Below are 13,157 nucleotides of genomic sequence, written 5' to 3' on the forward strand. Positions count from 1 at the left end.
TCCCAGGAGCAGTTATTTAAAGAGTAAAAACAGTGGTAATCACTTTACTATTTGCTCCCTTTCCCTCTGACCAGAGAGGAAGTTCAAGAATAAGATGTTTCTGAGACTAACCCAATAATCTGTAACGTGGTGGTTGGTAAGTGAAGGATGACAGAAATGATTCAGTCTGAGTGATATAACTGTAATTTAGTAGCTAAGACAGTACTTTCCAAAATTCAGAAGTGGAATTTCCACCCTGGCAATGTTTGTAATTATCATATTGTTATACACTTTTATGTTTTTCACAAGAACAACTGAGGATACTTTTAGATAACCAAAAAGTCAGAAGAGATATTTCTCCAATATTATTATTATATCTACATGTATTATTACAGAGCTTACAATGAATGAGGTTAGTAAATGGATTGTTTAATATAGTGTCAGGGGGCTATGTTATAACACACATACACATACACATACACACACACACACACACAGAAGCACACACTATATATACACATGATTGTTTCTTTCAATGGTGTTCTTCCTCTCCCGGACAAAAATGTGTTATAGATAAAAGAGAGGAGGAAGGAAGTTGCTGGTTTTTCCCTCTCTGGTTTCAGATTGCATAAAAAGACTCTATAGGCTGACTCAGAGGATACACAATATACATTGTTAAGAATCTTTAGTCTCATTTATTCAGACTTAATATTAAGCCATAGCTACAATTAAAACACACTTTTCATACACAAGCATTTACATGCCAGCTTCATTTTTTAGCAGGCTGGGGTATCAGTTTCTTGGTTGATATCAAATCCACAATAAACAAAAGAGTCTGTTTCCTCCAACATTTTTAATAAGTGTAAAGAACCATCTGGAAGATAAAGGAATGAGGAAGTCATGTGCAACCAGCCATGATTTCACCAGCAAATAAACTGTCTATAGCTCTCAAACATTAATATGACTTTTCCATGATGTTCAAATTGTACTCATCAAAGCAGTCTGAAGGAATAAACTACTGATTCAGTAATGTACGCACCAGAGAGCACGAGTAATTCTAAAACTTTCAACCTTCCCTCTCTCTATATTTTTGCTTTAAAAAAAAATGAAGCTCAATTAAAACTGGAGAAGTAGAAAATTACAGTGAGACAAGCCCATATTTCTGACCCAAAGCAATCAGAAATGGCTTCTGAAACCCAGGCCATAATTTTAAGGCATCTTGTGTATTTCAAATGTATGTGAGAAATACATCTCAATGCATGTTTGAGGAAGAAAGCTCAACTTTCTGAAACTAGATTTGTTAGGAATTGATCAGGAACTTCTTTTTTGGCCCATAAGATTAATATTTCTCAGGCAACAGGATTTACAAACCCATTTAATTCTAGTTCTTCCATAATGTCAGCTGCTGAGTAGCAGACAACTCGGAGATCCAGGGTATTCTAGTTGATTAAAGGGTACTTCTGAGAGATTTGGATTGCAATCTTTTTATCCTGGAATACATTGTGAAGCAATTTAAGAACTTTCCATCCCTGAGTCCATTGACTCAAAACTCCATTGAGAATAGTATCTTTTAAATAAATACTCAAAGAGTTTGGCTAATTTTAGAAGACATAGCTTTGTCGTGGCAGATTTACAAACCAAATCAGAAGGGGTTAGTGTATTTTGTTGTAGAGTGAACGATTCTCTTTAGCTAGAAAGAAACCTATACTTTTTTGTCTCTGAAAGCAAGCAGTTTCTACCTAATAATTTGATAACCTTTCCATAAAATCATATGATAATGCAAAAGTTTAAGACTCAATTTTAAGTCATAGTTCTGTGACAGGGAGTCTTTTCCTTTCCAAAATTATCTTCTTTCAAAACATTAACATGATGATTGTAACAATAATGATGATGATGATAAGTGTTTCTTTCTTATTCAAATACTTTTCTGAACAGTTACGTGTAGAATTTTTTATGAACCTAAATAAACTAAACTTAGTTTTAAAAATCCAAAGATATTTCTTTTTCAAAAAATCTATAACTAATCTTCTCATAAAGCCATGGATTTTTCCTTAAATGGGAAATTCAGTTCCTAATTATTCTGTGTTAGTGAAAAGGTACCTCCACTTATTACAGATGCTTAAAGTATCACTAATATATGCAGAGTGATTTAAAAATAGAAAATTGTTTTACAAGAAGTGGGAAATAAAGGAGAAAAAAATCCCTCCACCCCCAACACCAGTCTGTTACTATGAATATGTAATCTCATACATGCTGTATATTTGAGCACACTAGATCTACTTAAAATAAGAGAAGTCTAACTAAACTGGAAGATAATCACTTCTGGATTGAGGGAAAGTATGATCCTTTCAATATGGCTTTAAAAGAGTAACATCTAATTTCCTTATTCTTACCCTAAAATGTTCTTTACACATTAATGTTTACAGGTATGTATATATATATGTGTGTGTGTGTGTATACATATACACACACACACACACACACACTATAACATTTCTTATACACATATTTCTATATGTATGTGTGTATGTTGACAATGTTAAACTTTACCCGAGCCCTATGTTCTTGGAAAACAGGGATGGTTAAGAAACCCCAGCATTTTGCATTCCAGGAAATGGCTTACTGCCCAGAGCCACCCTTCCCCATATGACTTAGATAAGACTCATGGATGCCCTCCTTGTTTACCTATGCCAGACACAGATCCTCCAAGTTCCCTTTCGGAAATGATTAGCTGAACTGTTTGTACCCATTAACCAATTTGGACAAAACACATGCTTCCCTGACTGAGCCAAACTTAAGTTAAGCTTCTCTCCTCCCTTCAGGCCCCGATCTTTGACCCTCTCCCCAGCCTGAGTCAGCATTCAGCCCCTTCTTAATGGCCTCTCAGGATCATACCACTCAGCCACCCTTTCTCCAGACCTGGTTCTTCTAACCTTGTTTGCCCCTTCCAGTAAAAGAAAAATTGTTTTTGTCTGACCTTTAAGAAGCTTACAGATTTTATGGAAGGATCATTCTCCCTATTTACTGCAATGGTCCCCTTCCCCATACTGCAATAATCCTTTTAAATAATATCTCTCTTTACCTAAACCTGGGTTTGTCTTTACCTGACAATGCACACACCACGCTTACATATACATTCAGAGTAGTGAGCTCACGCTGCTCTGATTTGGGTTAAGAATAAGGAAATTAGATAGATGTATCCCATCTTCTTCTCCCTAGAGTAACAAGGAAAGAAGACAAGCTTGTGTCTGAAAAACCTAAAAGGACTATATAAGAAATTAGAATGAAGCACTTTTGCTACCAATGTTTTCTTTCCACATATAATTGAAGAAAATAGTTAACAGAGTAAGGACCTCAAACTCACCTTAGACTAAGACTCTGTGTGTAAGAAACATATTTTCTCTAAAACAAGTTTTCCTGCAAGAAAAGCAAGACCTTCCATAATCTCACAAGTTGGAGCCAAGTCTATGATGCATCTATTCATTTGGATTCTGCCATTTTTTAATTATTCAAAATCATTATAAAGTGCAGCTTTCATCTGAAAAAAAAATGGACTCCCCCAAGAGACACTAAATTTAGTTCTACTGAAGATAAAGTAAAGTGGTCTGTGCTTCCATAATCATATCAACAGCCTCACTTTTATCTCCACTAAACTGCTAGGCAGCACAGCTGGGATGCAGCCACCCTAGGCAGAAATCTAGACACCATGTAACCAGACTGCTTATTGCTAAGAAGCATTAACATTCCATCTGAACCATCCTATATTGTTGGACAAGGGCTGTTTGGAATAACGTTTTGGATTTGTGATTTTTTTATTATTATACATGCATTAATTATATTCTTTAAAAAAAGACTTCACTTTTTTAACACTAATACAGTTCATATTGTACATTCTATAATGCTCTCTGCATCTTTTCAGCTTTAAATCACAGAAATCTCTCAAAAAACAACCTTTAAACATCCTCCACTACAACTACAAGCTGTCAAATGAATTTTATGGATACACATGGACAGAGAATGTTGCTGCAGATTATTTTTTAGGAGACAGATGATTAAATTCACATGTAATTAACCATATGACTCATGACCAGGTTTGATATAGTAACAAATTAGCTATGATGCTAATGAGTGGTAATGAGCGAGGCAGGCATTTTAGAACTCTGCAGACCAAGTTGAGGATGTCTACCACATTTTTATCTTGATTTGTTTTCTTTTCACCATTATTTTCAGATTGTTTTGGCAACCACACTCAAGTATCAAGATATAAGGCAGGGTTTTGGAATCCATGAAAGGCTAAAGATATTTACTCCCTGCTCAACTGGTACTTCCTCATGGAAGACTTCCCTGACCTCCCATTAGGTCAAATCCCATTACACATTCTCATACTTCTCCTTCACAGCACTGATCACAGTGACGAATATAATATGCAGTGTGTGATTATTAATGACAGCCCCAACTATGGGTCTCATGGCCCCATGAGACCACGTTTTTATTCATGAGTACATTCTTGGGCATAGAACTCAGAACTCAAGAGGGGCTTATAGGTATTTACTGAATATATGAATGTGGTTTTACCCAAAAAAAACCCCAAAATTACTATTTGCTAATTTATGGATTAGAGGCCTCTTTTATGTTGTGCACCTTTTTATTTATAAATGTTAAAGTGGAAATAAATTAAATCGACTTCTTGCGATGGAGTAAAAGATCTTTATTCTGTACTAATAAGCCAAACAATAACAAGGTTCTAAAAATGTGTTTAGGAGTACCTTTTCAAACACCTAGTCTGAGTATAAATACCTCAAACTTAGCTTATAAAACCGCTGGAATAGATGCTATGCCTTCTAAAAGCATACTCTTCTTAAGGCCTAATAATATTTTCTTTTGTGTGTAAAGATAATGGTACTGACACATGAGATCAGAGTTGTTTTTCTAGTACTTATCCATTCATTCTCTCTCACCTGCCACCTTCTTCCTGATGATAAAATGACATGCATTGTAAGGCAGCTGGCTGAGATTACAAGTGAGTCTAGGCTTGCTAGGTTGAGTGAGACTAAACTGGCTGCCACTAGAATCAGATTCTCAATTTTGGCATCATCACTGTTTTGCCTTTCCCAGTTGCAGTTACCAAACATTTCCAGCATGACAAGTACCACAGCTGCTCACCAAAATTAAAATATTATTTTAAAAATATTTAACAGGCCAAATAATTAAAATACATTTTTAAATAAACTGAAAAAATTTTAAATAAATGTAACCTAGAGAAGATATATAGTAGGTCAATACACAACATTCCTTCCACTAGCTATTAGGCACACTTAACCTAACAATGTAGGAAACTCTTTAGATTGACAGGTAAGTCTTTGAGTAGATAGATACATAGCTAGCTGACTGGATAGGTGAACAGACAGACAAGTACGTCTTAAGGTAGTGACTACTTATATGGTCCACTCTGTACAATTTGCTTTTTACTATAGAGCACTTAACCTATGGAGTTTAACAGACTATAATCTATATTTCCAGAGTAGAAGATCTTCTGTGAATTATAAACTGACTTTAATTATTAGAACCTCTATACTGTTTATTGAGTATTTTCACTGCAGGAAGGCCTTGAAGAACAAAAGAAAGAATAAAAATCACTCTGTTTGCAAAAATTCCCAACAGGAAAACAATATTGTTAAGATGTCAATACTACCAAAAGCAATCTATATATTCAATGCAATCCCTATCAAAATCCCCATGATGTTCTTACAGAAATAGAAAAACCTATCCTAAAATTCACATGGAATCTCAAGAGACCCTGAATAGCCAAAACAATCCTGAAAAAGAATAACAAAGCTGGAGGACCCATATTTCATGATTTTAAAACTTACAAAGCTACAGTAATCAAAACAGTGTGGTACTGGCATAAACTCAGACACATAGACCAATGGAATAGAATAGACAACCCAGAAATACACCATTACATAAATATGATCAAATGATTTTTGACATGGGTTTCTAGACCATTCAATGGGGAAAGAATATTATTTTCAACAAATGGTGCTGAGAAAACTGGATATCTACATGCAAAAGAATGAAGTTGGACCCTTACCTTACAATATATACAACAATTAACTCAAAATGGATTAAAGACTTAAATTAAGAACTAAAACTATAAAACTCTTAGAGGAAAATATAGGCCAAAATTTCACGACATTGGATTTGGCAATGATTTCTTGGATATGACACCAAAGCCATGGGCAACAAAAGAAAAAATAGACAAATAAGACTTCATGAAAAATTTTAAACTTTGTGCATTAAAAGACAGTATCATTAGAGTAAAATGGCAAACCACAGAATGGGATAAAATATTTGTCAATCATATATCTGATAAAGGATTAATATTCAGAATATATAGAGAACTTAGAAAACTCAATAACAAAAAAAACCCCAGGTAACCCAATTCAAAAACAGGCAAAGGACTTGAATAGACATTTCTCCAGAGAAGATATACAAATGGCCAATAAGCACATGAAAAGATGCTTAACATCGTTAACCTCTAGGAAAATGCAAATCAAAACTACAGTGATATACCACTTCATACCCATTAGGGTGGCTACTATCAAAAAAACAGAAAATAAGTGTTGGTGAGAATTTGGAGAAATCAGAATTCTTGTGCACTGTTGGTAGGAATGTAAAATGGAACAGCTGATGTGGAAAACAGTATGGTGGTTCCTCAAAAAAAAACACATAGAATTACCACATGATCCAACAATTTCACTTCTGGGTATATATCTATAAGTATTGGAATCATGGTCTCAAAGAGATATTTGTACACCCATGTTCATAGCAGCATTATTCACAAAAGCTAAAACATGGAAGTGTTCAAGTGTCTATCAACAGATGAGTGGATAAGCAAAATATGGCATTTATATACAATGGAATATTATTCAGCCTTAAAAAGGAAGGGAATTTTGACCTATGTCACAACATGGATGAACATTCGGGACATTATGCTAAGTGAAATAAGCTAGTCACAAAAAGACAAGTACTGCATTATTCAATTTATATTATGTACTTTGAGTAGTCAAAAATCAGAGACAGATAGTAGAATGGTGGTTTCCAGGGGCTGGGGAGGAGGGGGCGATGGGGAGTTATTGTTTAATGAATACAGAGTTTCAGTTTTACAAGATGAGGAGAGTTCTAGAGATGGATGGGATGACAGTTGCATAACATTATGAATATATTTAGTACCACTGAACTTAAAAATGCTTAAGATGGTAAATTTTATGTTTTATGTATTTTACCACACAAAAAAAAATCAGAAAATAATTCCTAACAAGATGGTAGGTAGAGACCATCTTGTTTGGAAAAAGCAGTCAGGAAGGGAGAAGACAGCAGTAGCGGAACCAAGCAGAACTCTGGAGGCTCCCCACACCCCTACCAAGTACAAAAGCCCCTCTATGTCCTCTGCCTCTTGTTGGTAGAAAAGCTGAAGTCTCCCAGGCCTTCCAGAGTCACAAAAAAGCAGGTTTGAATAGTTAATGATTAGGACAATAGAGTCACAGACTCAGTGTCTGATGCAAATTCCTGAGTCGTTTTACAGATACCGTAACTGCCACCAGAAGGCATGACATAAGCTGCTCCATCTTGAGCAGTACTGAATCTATGGCTAGCACAATTCCAAGAACTGGCCTCAAGAGAATGGGATTAACATTATTGCTCATAATAATCTATATCTTTGTGGGCATCAAAATAATTGTAGCTTGCTCTGCCCATATACGTAAGCAGGCAACTAAAATTGTCAGCAAAGAGATGCTACAGATCCATGTTGACATCTTTCACTCTGAGAATACAGCACCCTATGTCAGCACAAAGAAGTTACAGAAGATGGACCTTCACCCCAATCCCATAAAAATGGAATGTTGTTTGACAGCGGGGAATTAAAAGCATCTCTTTTGCCCCTTTCCTGTTTGCCCATTTCTGTTCCCTTCTAACTGTAAAAGAACTTAATTATAGTAATGAGATCACTAAGCAATTGAAACTAACTCCTGACTTATACTTTCCCGAATGCACACCATGCCTTGCCTAACCTGTTGATATTTCTCATAGATAAAAAGAAGTAAAAGAAAAATTAAGTAGTTAAAGAATGTTTAGCCCTCTACCCCAAAGCTCCCCTAAGCAATCTTGCAGGCAGATCACCCTGGCAAGATAACATTTGAAAAGTCAGCTGGACTGCACACAGTGGAGAACGATGACCCAACCTCCTCTCTCAATGATTCACTGAGATACTTCCCCCCAATTTTCCCTTAAAAAACCATCATGGCAGAGCAAAATCTTCAGAGTTGGTCTCAGGACACCAGCCCACCTTCTCCCCAGACTGCTGGCTTTTCTGATTAAAGCACCTTTCCTTTCTATTGACACTTGCCTCTTGAAGCTGATCCTGAGTTCGGTAGGAGTAGGAGGAATAATAGTGGGAGACTGTGGGAAGTAAGGATAGAAACTGAGTATAATTAGGGTTTTATAGTGTCATGGGTTTTAAAAAAAAGTGGTCGGAGCAAGACATAACAGAGAAGATATATAAGCAGAAAGATTTATGTTATTGATAGGTTTAGTGACAAAAGGATCAATATCTTTAAGAATGTAATGTAGTTTAGCCACAGAAAAAGACTGAAAATAACACACAATCCTAAAATGTAAAGATGTGTAAGGATTCCAGCAGTCATACAGTCTCGTCTTATTTTTAGGTGAGAAAATCTAGCCCCAGAGAAGATAATTTTTAAAAATAATATTAATCAGTTGCAGATTCCTAGACTCATAGTCCAACTTTCTATAGGTCTAAACTCTTACATAATTCTAAGATAACACAGATGGAAATTCACAGCCCAAGAATTTGTTATTTTGTATGTATCACTAGGAAGTATTTTCCTTAGACTTAACGGAATTTAAAACTTTGTTTAAACCCTTTGAACCTTGCTTCTCAAGATCCATGACTTAAAGGCTCCTCAGCTTTGCCACTCAGGAGGCTCCTTTCTTAGTGAAACCTGAGGAATTTACCTATAGGGACTTCACCTCACTTCTAAATCAACTCAGGTTTGTTATTCAAAGGAAGAAGATTCCAGGACTTCTGCTCTAACAGCTTAGATGATACAGGAAAGATGGAGGCTCTGAGAGGAAGAACTGAGGCTGTAGAGGCTGGGTGAAGGAAGGAATATGAACAGGAGTATGGTCTTTGCAAAGTTTTTGCTGGCAGCACGGCTCTTAAGTTTCCTCTGTCTCATCAAGATGCGGAGGCTGACAACAGCTAGACTAAAAGCCAATAAAGAGTAAAGCTGTCCAAGAGAAACAGGCGGCTGTCTCGATGATTCACTGAGATACTTACCCCCCATCTTTCCCTGGGTTCTCAAGGTGGGTCCAGGATCTGGCCTTCTGCTTTTGTATTTTTGTTGTTATTTTGTTCTGTTTTCTTAACCTCAGTGGTATCTGTCCAGGGGCTCAGTTGCATCCAATCACTCAGCAGTGATCAGGCCCTGGGGAGCTGATTCATGCTAACCAAGCTCATAGGAGATGGACTGATTTTTAAAAAGGAAGTTAACTGACTCATTTACAAAGAGACAGCCAGGCAGATGGGACTAGTTATGTCACTTGATCAACTCATTCCATCTTCACCAGAAAAGTGTGCTTGGGAAGCCAAGTTGAGGACAGAGTTGCTTGATGAATGTAGTGTCAGAACAAGGAGAATTGATGTTCCCAAGCTACACTGTCTCAAAGTACTGTTCTGCATTGTAGGAATACACTGTCAAGGTGGTTGGAATATTCCTGTTAGTTGAACAGGACACTCACCCTCTTGGATGAAGATAATAAAGCACTTAGTATAATATTTCAGACACAGAGAGTACTCAGTTAATACAAGCCATCATTTTTATGGGGCTATATATACTCTGGCAATTTAGCATAATGAGCTGACAGCATGGGCTTTGGAGTTAGATCCTTGCTCCATCAGTCAGTACCCATATGCCAACAGGAAGGTTACTTAACCTCTCAAGTCTCAGTTCTCCTATCTGTAAAATGAGTATTATAATAATAGTAACTTTACAGGGTGACCCTGAAAATTACTTAATATGTTGAGTGAAAACCACTTAACTGCTCACTGTAAGCACTGAATGCCTACAAACTCTTACATAGCATTTTTTATATCTCAGATACCACTTTATAGACATTAATTCATTTAGTCCTATGACTAAAGGTGGATATAGCTGAGGAACCTGTCACTACTAGATTATATTCACCAACATCTGCTCCCCTTCCTTGAGGAAGTATATATTCTCCCAACTCCACTGAAGTCAGATATGACCATTTGACTTACTTTGGCCAGTCAAATTTAAATAGAAGAGACATGTGACACTACTTGGCAGAAAAGTTTAAAACGAATTTGCGCTTCCCTACCTCTAGGATTATAGATGGATTAGTTGAGGTAGAGTCCCCATTAGCCTGAGCTCCTAACTGACCCTTGCTGACCCTGGTAGGCAAACAGTGTGAGCAAGAAATAAGCTATTGTTTTAAGCCGCTGAGATTTTCATTTTTGTTACCACAGCACAATCTGGCATATTCTAATTGATTCAGAAGCATAGAGACAAGAGGAAATTTTCCCAAGACCACACAGCTAGAAAGTATCTGGCTCCAGACTCTGTACTCTTGACCACTTTATGTTTCTTAATAATTGATAGTAACATCAACATGAAGAATAGTTGATTATTAATGCATTGTTGTCAGTGGAGGTCTGTTTCTAGACTTCATAAGTAGCTGTTCTTTTCTGAAAGAGTTGGCTCAGGTAGAAACCTAGCCTTTCTCCAGCCTCTACTATAACAACAGCCAGCAGCTGACAGAACACCATTGGAGAATTTCTCAGTGGATGACATGGAGGACTCTGGACATGTTCCTTCTTTATATAACCTCAGAGCAGCCCCCAGGGGCATAGTCACTATGGCCGCCAGTAGAGCCTGGTTGGATCCCCCCAACACACACAGTATCTCAGAGAATGATTTAAAATACCTATGGTCCTTCTGCTGAGGGTGACCCCATTTTTTCTGTCACTCAGTCTTTCAGAGGTGGATGCCTCTTCTCATACTTCTTTTTCCATTAGGCCATAATCTTGTTTCCCTTCTTTTCCTGCCTCTCAACAATGAGCAAAGACTTCAGATGTGTTTGCAGGCTCTATTAGAAAGCATATTACTGACATCCATGTAATTTCCCTTATGTAGCAAGATTCCCCAGAGACGTGAGGGCCTGAAATTTAGGGACTGAGCAAGAGAATCTGTCTGAGTTAGAAACACAAGTACCCAAGGAGCTTTAGCCTCTGCTCTTCCCAAGGAAAATGAAAATGTTGTCAAGATAAAAACAGAAGGAGCAAAGCTTAAGCAGTGGTAGAAAGCCAAAAAGTTAGGTGGAAAAAGATTAGTCATATCTACTGAACATAAATCTATAAAAGAGACCCAGTTTTTTGTGGCATACAATGAAATGCATTAAATTATAAGCTGGAAATCTATCTAGGGAAAGTATAGATACACATCAATTAACAGATGTGTCCATTGATGAAGAAATCATCTATTCATAATTTATTTAACACATGTCATTCAACTAGTAATCAATGAAATTCATGAACAAATAAGAAGTCAGCCACTTCTTAACCCTTTTATTTATTTGTAAGCTCTAGTGATCACCTACTTCATAGCCTTTCCATTATAATGAAATGTTTATTAATTATATTTCTTCAATTTTTTTTATATATCTCTACTTGACACTTCTCCAGCTTGGAGAATTGATTTTTTTCATCAAACTTTTGAAAATGTTAAGATAATGGAATTTAGTTCCTTAAAATAGCCAACAGGCCAAGTTAGAAAAATATATATTGGGAAACTCACTAAAATGTTACTCTCAGGTTCTTACTAGTTTTGGTTGTATAGGTGTGACCACCTTTTGATGAAATTCTTTTTGTACTTAAAGAATTAAATCATTCTGGATAGAGCCCAAAATTTTAAATGAATTCCACTTCATGATACATTACGTTTTATCAGTGATATAGTATAAATTCATATCTCTTTTCCAGGAGACCTTCAGAATTCTCATTAGCAAAATACTTCCAAAGTTGATAACAATTTACTACAATAAACTGGCTGTGCAGGTGAAGTTGTAGTATCTCTTTCTGGAAGACGTAAAGAACAGGAAAAATTTTCATTGTAAGATTTTAATATTATGCTGATAACCAAACAAAACTCTTTTATGAAGGACAGCATGGAGAAAAGACAGATGGAAGGAACAGTTAATGCGTGAGGGTGGGATGAGATAGAGCTATCTTTGTCCAATGATTATCTGGAAAAGACACTGCAGACTGAGTCATTGAGACCTGCATCATCATATCATCCCAAATGAACACAAAAGCTATTTAAAGACTTCAATTTTATACTCAGAAGTGAAAGAGAAAGAAAGGAAGAGGAGGAAAGTGACTGTAATAACTGGCTATTGGCATGTGACAAAAGTGTGGGGAAATGCAAAAGATCTGCTAAGCAATTCCCTACTCTGGACCCATGCATAGTGCTAAAATATGAGTGAAAGAAAAACACAGGTATGGGAGCTTCCAGGACCATTGTGAGTTCAGCCTCCTTGCTGGATTATAAATCCTCATTTCTAGCTTGGAAAATTTGGACTCTGTAAGTATAATTCATGTTTGTTATATTGTAGAGCTATTCATCTTTGTCTCTGCAAATTTTTCTCCAGCATCTCTGTCATATATTAATATCAGATCAATGTAATTTTGAATTGCAGAAAACACAAACTAAAGAATTTATTTTTTAGTCTCAGCTCAATTTCCTTTAAAGCCAATGTCCCTTTCTACCACTCCATGCTGCCCACCCACCATTTTCCTGAAGACACATTTCTCATTTTTTGTAGATCCTCCCTTACTTGTTGGAAATTGCATTGGAATTAAATATTTTAGCTACTTGAACTCACATGTTCAACAAATATTGGTCAATCATCATTCTCTTCCCCTAGATATCGAGGAGTACTTGTAAAAATTGTGTGTAAGGAAACCTTTTCAGTAAGCAATGCAGAATTTTTAGGTGAGCCTTGACATATCCTACTATTTCAGTGATCATGTCTTACCAATGTGGTTGTTACTAATTCATCCAGTTGTAAGCAAT

General features: G+C 36.4%; 1 protein-coding gene across 1 annotated transcript in view; it reads right to left on the reverse strand.

Moving 5' to 3' along the window:
* Positions 1 to 13,157, reverse strand: part of PLCL1 (phospholipase C like 1 (inactive)) — a 355,718-nt gene that overhangs the window by 27,809 nt on the left and 314,752 nt on the right. The gene's annotated exons all lie outside the window — the stretch shown is intronic.

This window comes from Mesoplodon densirostris, chromosome 8, assembly GCF_025265405.1.
Source record: "Mesoplodon densirostris isolate mMesDen1 chromosome 8, mMesDen1 primary haplotype, whole genome shotgun sequence".
Taxonomy (NCBI): Eukaryota; Metazoa; Chordata; class Mammalia; order Artiodactyla; family Ziphiidae; genus Mesoplodon; species Mesoplodon densirostris.